This window comes from Maniola jurtina, chromosome 14 (assembly GCF_905333055.1).
Source record: "Maniola jurtina chromosome 14, ilManJurt1.1, whole genome shotgun sequence".
In the NCBI taxonomy this organism is placed as follows: Eukaryota; Metazoa; Arthropoda; class Insecta; order Lepidoptera; family Nymphalidae; genus Maniola; species Maniola jurtina.
The window spans coordinates 10,453,738-10,466,362 of NC_060042.1; the positions used below are offsets into that span (position 1 = coordinate 10,453,738).

The 12,625-nt window shown below is 36.1% G+C and overlaps 1 protein-coding gene across 2 annotated transcripts in view; it reads left to right on the forward strand.

The window, feature by feature from the left end:
- The window catches only part of LOC123872130 (WW domain-binding protein 11), a 136,440-nt gene that overhangs the window by 36,715 nt on the left and 87,100 nt on the right, over positions 1-12,625 (forward strand). The gene's annotated exons all lie outside the window — the stretch shown is intronic.

Consider the following 12,625-nt stretch of genomic DNA (forward strand, 5'->3'; position numbering starts at 1 on the left):
AGCGATTTGATTTCCAGACAGTTTTTCTTTTTATATTTATTCAAGCTAATAAGAGACATTTTAGTTATAAGGCATATGATGTAGATTCTTTCGATATTTCCAGCTCTCTGAGTTTCGTTTCGTCATTAAAATAGCATTCTTTTTCCTTTATGATTTCAAATGAGCCGCGCATTTTAATCACACGCACCAGGCATCATGTAGTTACTATAGTTTACTGGCGTCAGTTTTGTCGTCCGGTATAAATACATAGATTAACGGTAATACTACATTTGCATTGCGTTTGACCATCTTCGCAGCAATTTGGCGTATTCAACCGGCTTAGTCTTTATTTCGTCGGCTATAATTGTTTGTATACATGCAAACAACGACTGTGTTAATATTTGCATGTCACTTCATAAACCGCACTGTTTGTCATTTTTTTATGGTTAAAAGTAGGTGAATTTTTAAGTGGTACACGCTAGTGTTTTCGATTGATTAGGTAAACATTTCTCAGAAAATTGTTCATAAGTTAGATAGACTTTTTTATTTGGAATTCTAAGCATCTTACGTTCAAAGCAAAACATAATTTTAAAATCACACTAATATTATAAAGGCGAAAGTTTGTATGTGTGTGTGTGCGTGTGTGCGTGTGTGTGTATGTTTGTTACTCCTTCACGCAAAAACTACTGGACGGATTTGGCTGAAATTCGAAATGGAGATAGATAATATCCTGGCTTAGCACATAGGCTACTTTTTATCCCGGAAAACCAAAGAGTTCCCACGGGATTTCGAAAAACCTAAATCCACGCGGAGGAAGTCGCGGGCGTCAGCTAGTGTTTTAATATACAAGAGCTTTTAGATGGTGCTAGCATAGGTAGAAGTAACAACTCAGGGCCAATACCCTTCCACTGGATCGAATGGTTTCTTAAGAGCCTTTGCGATCGTCCTCTGTATTTACTGATTCTTAGTTCGCTGATAGGTCCCTAAATTAGGGTTCTGGATTAGGTTGTGAAGCAGTGGGCCCAAAAGTTTGGTAGCTGTACATGATTCAAAATGGTTTCCTTTTTGAGATGTTAGGTACTTTTTACCGAAACGATCCCACCTATGTTTGGTAACACACCAATTTATTACGTTGTAACTTGGAAATACAATGATCGGCTTAAAGCGACCTTAAAGGAGAATAAGATAAAGTTGAAAACTAAAACCCGACTACGATCATCTTAATAACACTGAAATATTAGAGTAAAATTGTTTGTCTGTCCGTTTGGTGTTTTTTCATGTTGTTGTACATTAAAAAGAGGAGAAAATTCTGAATTCATGGGTATAAATTTTGCACCCATGAATTCAGAATTTTCTCCTCTTTCATTTGACACCCCACTCTATAGGTACAATAGCAAAAAATATTTTTGGAAACCCCCACTTTTTTGATGTAACATCCGCTAGGTCAATTTTTTTGTATAAAGTATAGCCTATATTACCCGGGCCTTTACATCAAATCAATTGACACCTTATTCATCAAAATCGGCCCAGTATTTTAGGCGCTACTGTGGAACACACAGAATCTGGATACAAACATACAATACATAGACTGCTAAAATCATTGCTCCTCCTTTTGGCTTTGCCGCAGTTGGGTAAAAAGCTTAGGTAGAATTCCTGCAAGAACGGCGCTTCTCTTTGTTAAAAATTAAGCCCATCCATTTACTTTGTTTAGGAGTTTTTGCCTGAAGAAATGTTATGTCCAATTAAAACCCTATTACTGAGTTAGTCTCGAACTAATGAGTGACGTGATTGACTGGCTTCCTATAAAGCCTTATAGAGAGATGAATTGAAAGAGAATCCTGCTGCTTTCTGTTAATGATCCTGATCCTAAACAAAAGATTGTTTAGAGTTTCTTTATTGGCAGGACAGCAAAACAAGGAAGACCTCCACCTTAGCTACAACATCACTTACTATTTGGTGTGATTACAGTGAAGCTCATGCCTGTAATATAGTTAAAAAATAAATGCTTTTATTTTCCTTTAATCACAAGTTAATGGTCTCACAACAAAAACTTAAACAAGGTTTAAACTAACGTTAAATATATGCATCTGCACGGATTAGACGGGTTCATCATTTATGAATTTTTGTGGTCAAGTATATAGAATAGAACATCCTAACCACACTAATATTAGGTATTAAATGTGAAAGTATGGTTTTCTGTTGCTTTTACTGGCTCATTGTATTCAAAAAATAGTTTTGAAAAAATGTTTTGTAGATACACAGGAAAATAGAACCTCTTTTACTAAAAATAAATAATCATTGCGTATTAGAAGTTTTGGGTGATCAAAATATTTTCAGCAATACGGTATATCTTATCACCTTAATAATGGTATCTAATATCTATGATTTTATTTAAATAATCTACAAAGCAGGGCATCGTTCAGACAGGACCTCTTATCTATAATATAAAAATGAATCGCAAAATGTGTTGGTAAGCGCATAACTCAACAACGCCTGGACCAATTTGGCCAAATCTTTTTTTTAAATGTTCGTTGAAGTTCAAGGATGGTTTTTACGGCGAGAAAAATTAGAATTATTGCTGGAAAACCCCTAAAAATAGCCCTTTTCTTTTTCCCATACAAATGATTTCTAACTAAAACGTAGTCAATTTGAGCTTTATTGCTATGGTATAAAGTTCATATTAAATTATCCTGGATTAGCACATAGGCTACTTTTTATCCCGGAAAACCAAAGAGTTTCCACGGGATTTCGAAAAACCTAAATCCACGCGGACGAAGTCGCGGGCGTCAGCTAGTGTTAGATAAATACTTCTTATTTTTAAATTACCTTTGAAATGTAAACCATGTGCCATACAAGGCGCAAATCACAAATCAAAGAAAGGACTAGGGATTATCAGGTTGCTAGTTTATAATACTTGTATGCCTATGTATGGTCGCAGACACTTGTTATAGAGGAACGCTGTAGATAATAACGCAAAAGATAAGTAGGTAGATCTTATGTACGCGTTGATGTCTAAGATACGTCACCCTTTTACTTTTAATGAGGTTTAAAAGTTTCCTTTTTTAATGTTTTTTTACGATTTACGAATAGTATTGAAACACGCCTTAACGAGTTGCTAGTTTAAAGATGAGTTATAACTGAAAATGAGAATTGAAATGGTAAGCACAGTAGAATTTAATACGGCTAGTAATAAACTGTAACCATACAAATATACTACCTATGTCTTTTTAGAAGATTCCAATGGGACGCTGTTACTAAGCCTCCGCTGTTATTAAATTATTACAGGGATTAAGACAGTTTTTGGAAAAAACTTCCTTGAAAATTATCGTTAATTTTTTTTTGCAAATATAGCATACTAGCTGATGCCCGCGACTTCGTTCGCGTGGATGTAGTTTTTTAAAAATCCCGTGGGATTTTCCGGCATAAAAAGTAGCCTATGTACTAATCCAGAGTATAATCTATCTCCATTCTAAATTTCAGCCTAATTCGTCCAGTAGTTTTAGCGTGAAGGAGTAACAAACATACACACACACACACACACACACACACACACACACACACACACACACACACACACACACACACACATACAAACTTTCGCCTTTATAATATTAGTGTGACAAATAATAACCGGGCCTCAAAATCAACGATGGAACACTTGTAGTATAGAAGCAGGCGTTATTTTGCGGAAATCCATTATATATAAGGAACCAAAAGCTTATTTTGCTATAATCCGCCAAACCAAAGAAATCTGTATGGTGCAACATGCAGCATGCGACATGCACCGCCCGCCCTCCCACTGATAAACATGCAGGAAAAGCCAGCCACCAAGCAAGCCACACGCCCCACCACCACGCAGCACCACACAAATCCCAACACCACTCGACGCACGTTTCACCCCGACACCGGAGCATCCTCAGGAGATGTTGACCTTACAATGACTAATTGCAAAGTCATAAATTGATGGAACACTTTTATATAGTAGTTATGTATTCCTAGCACCTGAGATCTTTGAAAGTTTTCAGCTCCACAAACTCACGGACAAAACATTATTGGTCGTGGTAATCTGATTACATGATTTATAAAACAATTTCTGCATGCCTGATACGTGGTACTCAGTGGCGGCCGAGTTTATTAAATAAATGACCGTGCGGCAAATTACAAGTACTATCAATCAACCACCAAGTATTTATGGTCGTAGCTATAAAGTTACACCTTTTTGCCTGCTCTGTGACAGAGTTTTATTTCTTCGTCATTTGTACTTGTATGTTTATCGAGCAATATCGCTAATGCAATATGAATGATGGGCCTTACTAGTAGTTTATTTAAAACAAATGTAACAAAAATAATGGGACGTCGAAGAAGCGATCTGAACCATCATCGATTATTTATCGTTACAAGTTACAAAATTGAGAAATATTTGACGTTTTTGCCTCGCTTTCGGTACAGCGGTAGCAGCGTGACGATAGTTAATTTATGTTTTTTTTTAATTATTCTCTTTAATGAAGTCTATAGCTCCATAAACTACCGCTATACAAAACATCACATCATTTTATTACTACAGTCCAAGACTCTATTCAAATAGGTACCTACTAGGTACTATTTAGAATATAGGTATATACCTACCTATACGCGTAATAATAATTGCTTTTGTAGAAGTCACACGTCTTTGAAATCTAGTTTTCTAAAGACATCTATACTAATAAATAAAATTGGAGTGTCTGTCTGTAATTTCGAAATAACTACCTCATATTAAGCTCATATGGTTATTTGAACGATACCATAACTGAATCACACGTTTTTAAAATTTTTGTCTGTCTGTCTGTCTGTCTGTCTGTCTGTCTGTCTGTCTGTCTGTCTGTCTGTCTGTCTGTCTGTCTGTTTGAAAAGGCTAATCTTTGGAACGGCTGAACCGATTTTGACGGGACTTTCACAGGCAAGTAGAGGATTGACCAGGGCGTAAAATAGGCTACTTTTTTAACCGACTTTCAAAAAGGGAGTTGTGTTTTTCTACCTAAGTACACCGAAATCTCCGAGATTTCTGAACCGATTTGCGTCATTTCTTTTTTAATCGATAGAGGAACTTTGCGACATTGTTTCATAAAAAATTTGGAGTCCAACTCCTCAATCCTGATGCTGCAGGGGATCTGACCAATCCACGCGGGCGAAGCTGCGGGCATCAGCTAGTTAAAAATAATGTAGCCTATCCCTTCTAGGTTGTCTCTAAAAACTGCGTGTCCATGTAGTTGTGGGTAATAGAGCCTCCAGGCTATACTCGCTAGAACATTTTTTAATGGCGGCATCGACACGGGTTTAGGACTTGGAGCTATTAATAATATGCTTGTTACACTATTGCATGTAAGGAGAATAATAGTTGTAGAAATAATTTGGCATTTTTCGTTTGTGTAACTTTCTCAATCCAAGGCGAATTTATATACATACCTAGCTATTAAGTGTCAATTTATTTTATTCGAAGATATGTTCGTTTACTAAGTACTAAAATGTAAAAATTATTTTCATAATATTGTATTATACCTTGCATAGATAATAATGTAACTTATCTACACACGACTCTACATTAATCCCGCGTCTTCATCCGTTTTGATTTAGGGAACTCCCAAGGTATCTCTTCGATTTTCAGGGATAAAAGTAGCCTATCCGTATAGGGGATTCAAGCCTTCTTTATACCAATACTTTGATGATGCCCGTTACTTGGTTTATGTGGAATTAGATTTTTTTTGTAAATCCCGTTTAGACTCTATGATTCGGGACAATAGTAGCCTTTATCTATCCTCGGGATGCAAGGTATCTTTCGTTAAAGAGTTCACTACTGCTTAGTGTAAATACTTAGCAAATAACACTATTTAACCCATTAACCGCGCAGCTGGTCGCTGAACATTTAGCTAAAGGCTCACGTCATACCTAATACGTCCAAATGTTTACGAGTAGGTAAGCGCGTGGTATGCATGCACGCATAACTCATCTTTGTCTTTAACCATGATTGCATACTCATTAAAGCAAGCCGTTACAAGTTATACGGCAGGTCAACTCGTCTGACCAAGGCAGGGCTACCAGCTATCAACTATTCATACTTTGAATAGTACATTTCCATTTTAATGTTCTTTTAATAGCCCATTATGTCAGTGTTAGGTGACTTCCTTTCATAAAGAGAACTCAGAGATATTGCATATTATTATGGAGCTTCGAACCATCAATATGTTATAGATATACCTACCTACTTTGTTTAGGAATTTTCTATTCGTTGCGTTTTCCTTTTCTCTTTGCATTGTATTAATCATTGGGATAATAAATAGGCAAATTTTTGTAAAAAGTAAGAAATATAAAATTTCATAAATATTTTTACCTATGGGTTGATGATATACCTAGTTGATGATAGCAGTAGATGGATATTACGATGGATGATACGATATCGTAACCAAATTTTTGTCTCTGAAACCGATAACCCTGCACCTTATTTACATAATATCGTATCACTGTAAATGGCTCATGTCGTTTAAATTCTACAGACGGGCACATAAGTCCCGTATGTTTTAGTTTCTTGTTAACAGGGATCTCTCCGTCACTCGCTTCATACAATCGTAGTTCCAATTTCATTTGAATATTAAGCAACCATAGTCCATGAAATTTTGCAGACATATTCTAGAAACTAATATCTGTGTCTGTGGTATTTTAGATTTTTCTAAAAATATGTACCTAGTTTTAAAATTACAGGGGCTCAAAGATTTGTATGTAAATTTATAAGACCGCGTAACTTTGAAACCGAATATTTTAACAGAAATCTTTAAAACCACAGAATTAGATATTAGTTTCTAGAATATGTCTGCAAAATTTCATGGACTATGGTTGCTTAATATTCAAATGAAATTGGAACTACGTTTGTATCAAGCGAGTGACGGAGAGACCCCTCTTAAAATGAAACTCAACAATGTCATAAGTCAAAATGGGAACTAAACAACTATTATGAGGATTTAGTGCTACGTACAAACTCACACTGATACTAATATTTGATTTGAACCTAATACGTACCTAATACGTACTAATATTACTTTGTATGTACCTAGATACTTTATGATGCAATTGCTTAGTTTTTAATGTGGTCGCAGGGAGGAAATATAGTAAAACCAATTTACAACAAACGAAATACAATGCCGTTACGAATCTTCAACATTGACAATGGATTTACAATGCATACAATTTGGCATTGGATGTGCTTGCAACTTCCTGAAGTTTCTACCTTTTTTGCGAGAAGAATACCTAGGTATTAGGAATATGAAAATAAATAATATAGTATCATTTTCATAACCCGTGCCGTCGTGATCACGACTTGTGCAAGTCTAAATATCAGCAGTTACAAGTGTAAATTAAAAATTTATAACACCCCCGACAAGTGAAGGTTACAGTAACTAGAAAAGAGCTGATAACTTTCAAACGGCTGAACCAATTTTCTTGGATTATAGCTAAGAACACTCTCGATCAAGCCACCTTTCAGACAAAAAAACTAAATTTAAATCGGTTGGTTAGTTTAGGAGCTACGATGCCACAGACAGATACACACGTCAAACTTATAACACCCCTCTTTTTGGGTCGGGGGTTAAAAATACCAAATTAATCGTAGCATGCACCCTTTATCTACAATGTAAGATGTTGTATTAAACGCTCCCAATTTATGCATTTACGTTGAATCCGTGCACAAAAGTTATATTTTATAGCTAACGTGACCTATAGTTTCCGCATTAGTAATTAATTATTATTAATTAAAACCGTAACCTGTTAATTACTTAATTTGAAGTGCAGTATGATTTACTCAATGCGTGTGCAAAACTAAACATTGATATTTATTTCCTTATGTCTGTTATGTATGTATTATATAGGTAATATAATTTCTTATAAGATGCATAAAATGTATTGTATGGAATTTTTAGTTTTTTTACATTTAGACCCAACAATCTATATGTAGTACTGCGTTTTTTTTAATACAAGACGCGTCATTCCGAATGAAAAATTATGCGGGATTGCATTTCTTATTTCTTCTATGTTCTTCTTAGTCTATTCTATTTTTCTTAGAGCTATTTTGGAGTTTCTCTCAGTGATCAAATCAAAAATGAGATAAAAATACCAAAATGTGTCTTGTGAGCGATTTAATTTTCGGACTTTCACAGGCCTTTTAAGAGGGCTCTCTCCGTCACTCGTTTCCACTCGTTTCATACAATCGTAGTTCCAATTTCATTTGAATATATATGAATATGCATTTGAATATGCAGACATATTCTAGAAACTAATATCTATGTCTGTGGTTTTCCAGATTTCTGTTAAAATACTCGGTTTCGATGTTACGCGGTCTAAAAATTTTCATACAAATCTTTGAGCCCCTGTAATTTTAAAACTACATATTTTTAGAAAAATCTAAAACACCACAGACACAGATATTAGTTTCTAGAATATGTCTGCAAAATTTCATGGACTTTGGTTGCTTATTATTCAAATGAAATTGGAACTACGATTGTATGAAACGAGTGGAAACGAGTGACGGGGAGAGCCCTGTTAAGATGAAAAATGATTAAATATTTGAACTTATAACTAATTGTCGAGGGTGAAAGCCTTAACTCAGCTTTAGGACTTTAATATAATGTAACTTATTACATTATTTATTTATACTATTCCGACTTCACTCACTGAAGTAACTCTCATATTGCAGCATGCCACTAAATCAGAATGAACAGTACCGTGAGAGTACTTTCACTGAAGAGATCCACCGGACACATCACTCAGATGCGTTGTAAACAGTTTTTCATGAGACCGCTCGCTATTTTTAACCCTAGAAATTGTAGCTCCTTGCGTATGATTAATGCAACTTATTTTATGTTGATAACTTCCTGTGACTTCAAAGATTTATCTTCATACTCATTCGTGTAATGAAATCGTGTGTGTAAATGGTGCATTTGCCGGTTCATACACATTCTACTGCTTATAATACCTATACTTAATACAATCAGCGTAAAAGACGGAGACGTTATTAATGCAAAGCTTTTTTGCATAAAGATTCAGCTTAGCTTTAAAGGATGGAAGGAGCATGTGAGATCGGTATTAACTAAAATTTTTTTTTTAATTTATTTAATTCCTGGATGATGCCCAGGGCTTCATCCACGTAGATTTAAATCATGAAGATTGATAAAAATTCCGTGGAAACTGTTTGGTTTACCTGGATAAAAAGTAGCGCCACTCATCAGATTTTTAATAATATTCATGCAAAAATCACACAGATACGTTGCTCTGTTGTAGCGTGAATAGAGGATAACTTTCGCATTAATAACATTGCTAGATTTTATTTAATTAAATATATTCAAATTTTAATGTAAATTAAGTTATAAATAAGTCCGTTCCTATTTAAAAAAAATACAACCAAGTGATAAATGAAAGAAACATAAAATTATTATTTTTATGACTCTATAAGGATATATTTTATGTCTATCTAATAGCTTTATAATATTGACTTCTAGATGTTTAATAAATGTCTTCAAGTGCAATCATTAAAACAGCATTAAAATCTTGTTGCATACTATTTACTACTCTTAGCAATTTCACGATCAATTTCATTTTCTTTATTACGTAAATAAAAAACGACTTACCGCCGCGCCGTTGGACGTAACGTGACGTGTCGTATTATGTGGCTGATGATTGGTTTATCATTTTTTCTATTGAGTCAATTTAGTTATTAAAGTAATTGATAGTGTTTGGGAGATAGCGCTGCTGACATTGTTACGCAACGTGTTAATGGGAATAAGAGAACCTCGTTGATGGTACAAAAAAAGAACATTTTGTAATAGCGGTCACAACGTGTCACTTTTGTATACTCTGTCCACGGAAAGGAGTTAGTATAGCGCCCTCTTCGTCACGTAATCCCATCGAATGACAGAGACAAATATCTCAGGAGGCGTTAACAGGGCTCTCTCCGTTACTCGTTTCATACAATCGTAGTTCCAATTTCATTTGAATATTAAGCAACCAAAGTCCATGAAATTTTGCAGACATATTCTAGAAACTAATATCTGTGTCTGTGGTGTTTTAGATTTTTCTAAAAATATGTAGTTTTAAAATTACAGGGGCTCAAAGATTTGTATGAAAATATTTAAGACCGCGTAACTTTGAAACCGAATATTTTAACAGAAATGTGGAAAACCACAGACATAGATATTAGTTTCTAGAATATGTCTGCAAAATTTCATGGACTTTGGTTGCTTAATATTCGAATGAAATTAGAACTACGATTGTATGAAGCGAGTGACGGAGAGAGCCCTCTTAACCATTTTGAGTCACATAGCAATCTCAAATATGTTTTCAAAAAACAGTCGAAATTCAATTCGATAATGTTTCCAAAAAACATTCGAAATTCAATTCGAGAACATACTTAGTTTAGTTTGTGATTGGTTGGTGACTCAAAATGGTTTACATCCACTGAGATTTTCTCTCTGTTTTTTGTATGGGATAACGTAACAGAGAGAACGCAACACGTGGTTAACTAACTTCTTTCCGTGGATCGAGTATAGTAATAATTATAACGTACTTTTTTAGAATCTTTCAAATGCAATAAAATCTGAATTTATTTCTACAACCGGACTGATCTGAAAAAACTGGACTTAATTTGGTAGTTACAGTACCTCTAGCTACTCGTACATTGTCAGGACACCTGTAGAAAAAAAATTAACCGTGGAAAACGTGAATTTGCAGACCGCACAGTGCGAAGTAATTCTAGACTCGAGGCGTCATTTCAATGTTGCCCTATAATATTGGATACGCATCAAGTGTTGCTAGTAATTGCGGTGCGCTTCAAATTTGCTTGGCAGGGGACTCCGGGTGATTGGTCTGTTGTCGCCCGTTGAGTCCCCGGGTCGGGAGGCGCACTTCATTGGTGCGTGCGCCTCAGACGTGGAGTTAGGGGACCTCGCGAGTGAGTCCCCGGAGGAGGATCGGCCTCGTCCGATGTCGCTGGCTGGGTCGCGGTTGATTGCTTCGATGTCCCCGTGACCCAGTCACCAGGCGACGCGCAAGGGCGCCGCTGGGGTTGAGTGGGTATTCCGGTCGGCTCTCGGCCGGTGAGTCCCACATACCCTCCCTCAGCTGGCTGTCTGGCTGGTTGGTCTACGGCTAGCTGGCTGGCTTCCAGGGAGGGATGCGTAAATGCATTCCCCAGCGATAAAAAAAAAACCTTTAGCTACTCGTACATTGTCAGGACACCTGTAGAAAAAAAAATAACTGTGGAAAACGTAGAGTTGCAGACCGCACAGTGCGAAGTAATTCTAGACTCGAGGCGTCATTTCAATGTTGCCCTATAATATTGGATACGCATCAAGTGTTGCTAGTAATTGCGGTGGGTCGCGGTTGATTGCTTCAGTATCCCCGTGACCTAGTCACCAGGCGACGCGCAAGGGCGCCGCTGGGGTTGAGTGGGTATTCCGGTCGGCTCTCGGCCGGTGAGTCCCACATACCCTCCCTCAGCTGGCTGGCTGGCTGGTTGGTCTACGGCTAGCTGGCTGGCTTCCAGGGAGGGATGCGTAAATGCATTCCCCAGCGATAAAAAAAAACCTTTAGCTACTCGTACATTGTCAGGACACCTGTAGAAAAAAAATTAACTGTGGAAAACGTAGAGTTGCAGACCGCACAGTGCGAAGTAATTCTAGACTCGAGGCGTCATTCAATGTTGCCCTATAATATTGGATACGCATCAAGTGTTGCTAGTAATTGCGGTGCGCTTCCAATTTACTGATTTTCTTTACATTACGCGACAAAATAAGAACGGAAAGACTTTTTACTTGTGACGATATTGACCTGTATTTTTATTTTACAATTAAAGAAACCATAACTCAAAATAAACTTTACATAGCATACTACATTGTTATTATTAACGACTTATATAAGTAAATCATCAAAGTTCCATCCAGTTATCTAGTTATTGATGGCTAGTTCAAAATGTTATGCTCCCCAGTAAGGACTAGCAGAAAAGAGACTTACTTATCCTTTATTTTGAATCTGAATTTTTAATGAAGATATATATATTGATATATGTATTGGGCTTGAACTATTCATAATTATGAGCGCTAGTCTAAAAAAAAATCAGTGTTTCAATTTCATTTACAGCCATGCCATCTATCCCTGTCGATATCGTATCGTTGTCGTGAATTCAAAAACGGAACTTAGGACTTTTTTTTAATGTAATTAACTTTCGATTCTAGGCTTTCTCGGAATATTGTTTTCTTTTATTTGGATAATATTTTCTACAATGTCTGCGCCAGGAAAAGTAGAATTTCAGTTACGAACTAAACCGTGAAATGCAATTTTATTTTGAATGATTGGCGTATTGCAATAATAAATTTGTACTATTGCTATTGATTGATCTCACCAGTAGACGACAATAGTACGATTTAGTCTAAGTTTAGAAATTCTCCCTTTTGAAAGGAAATGCTTCTAAAAAGAAAAAAATCAGCAGAAACGTGGAAAAGTTTATCTCAGTGAGATAAAAGACCTTTTGAAATCCATGCAGCACTTTTTATGATTTGTGTGTGTTTGCGAACTTACTTAGATAGTTCTTTCAGACAAACAGACGTGATGGGCAAACTTTTGAAACAACGTA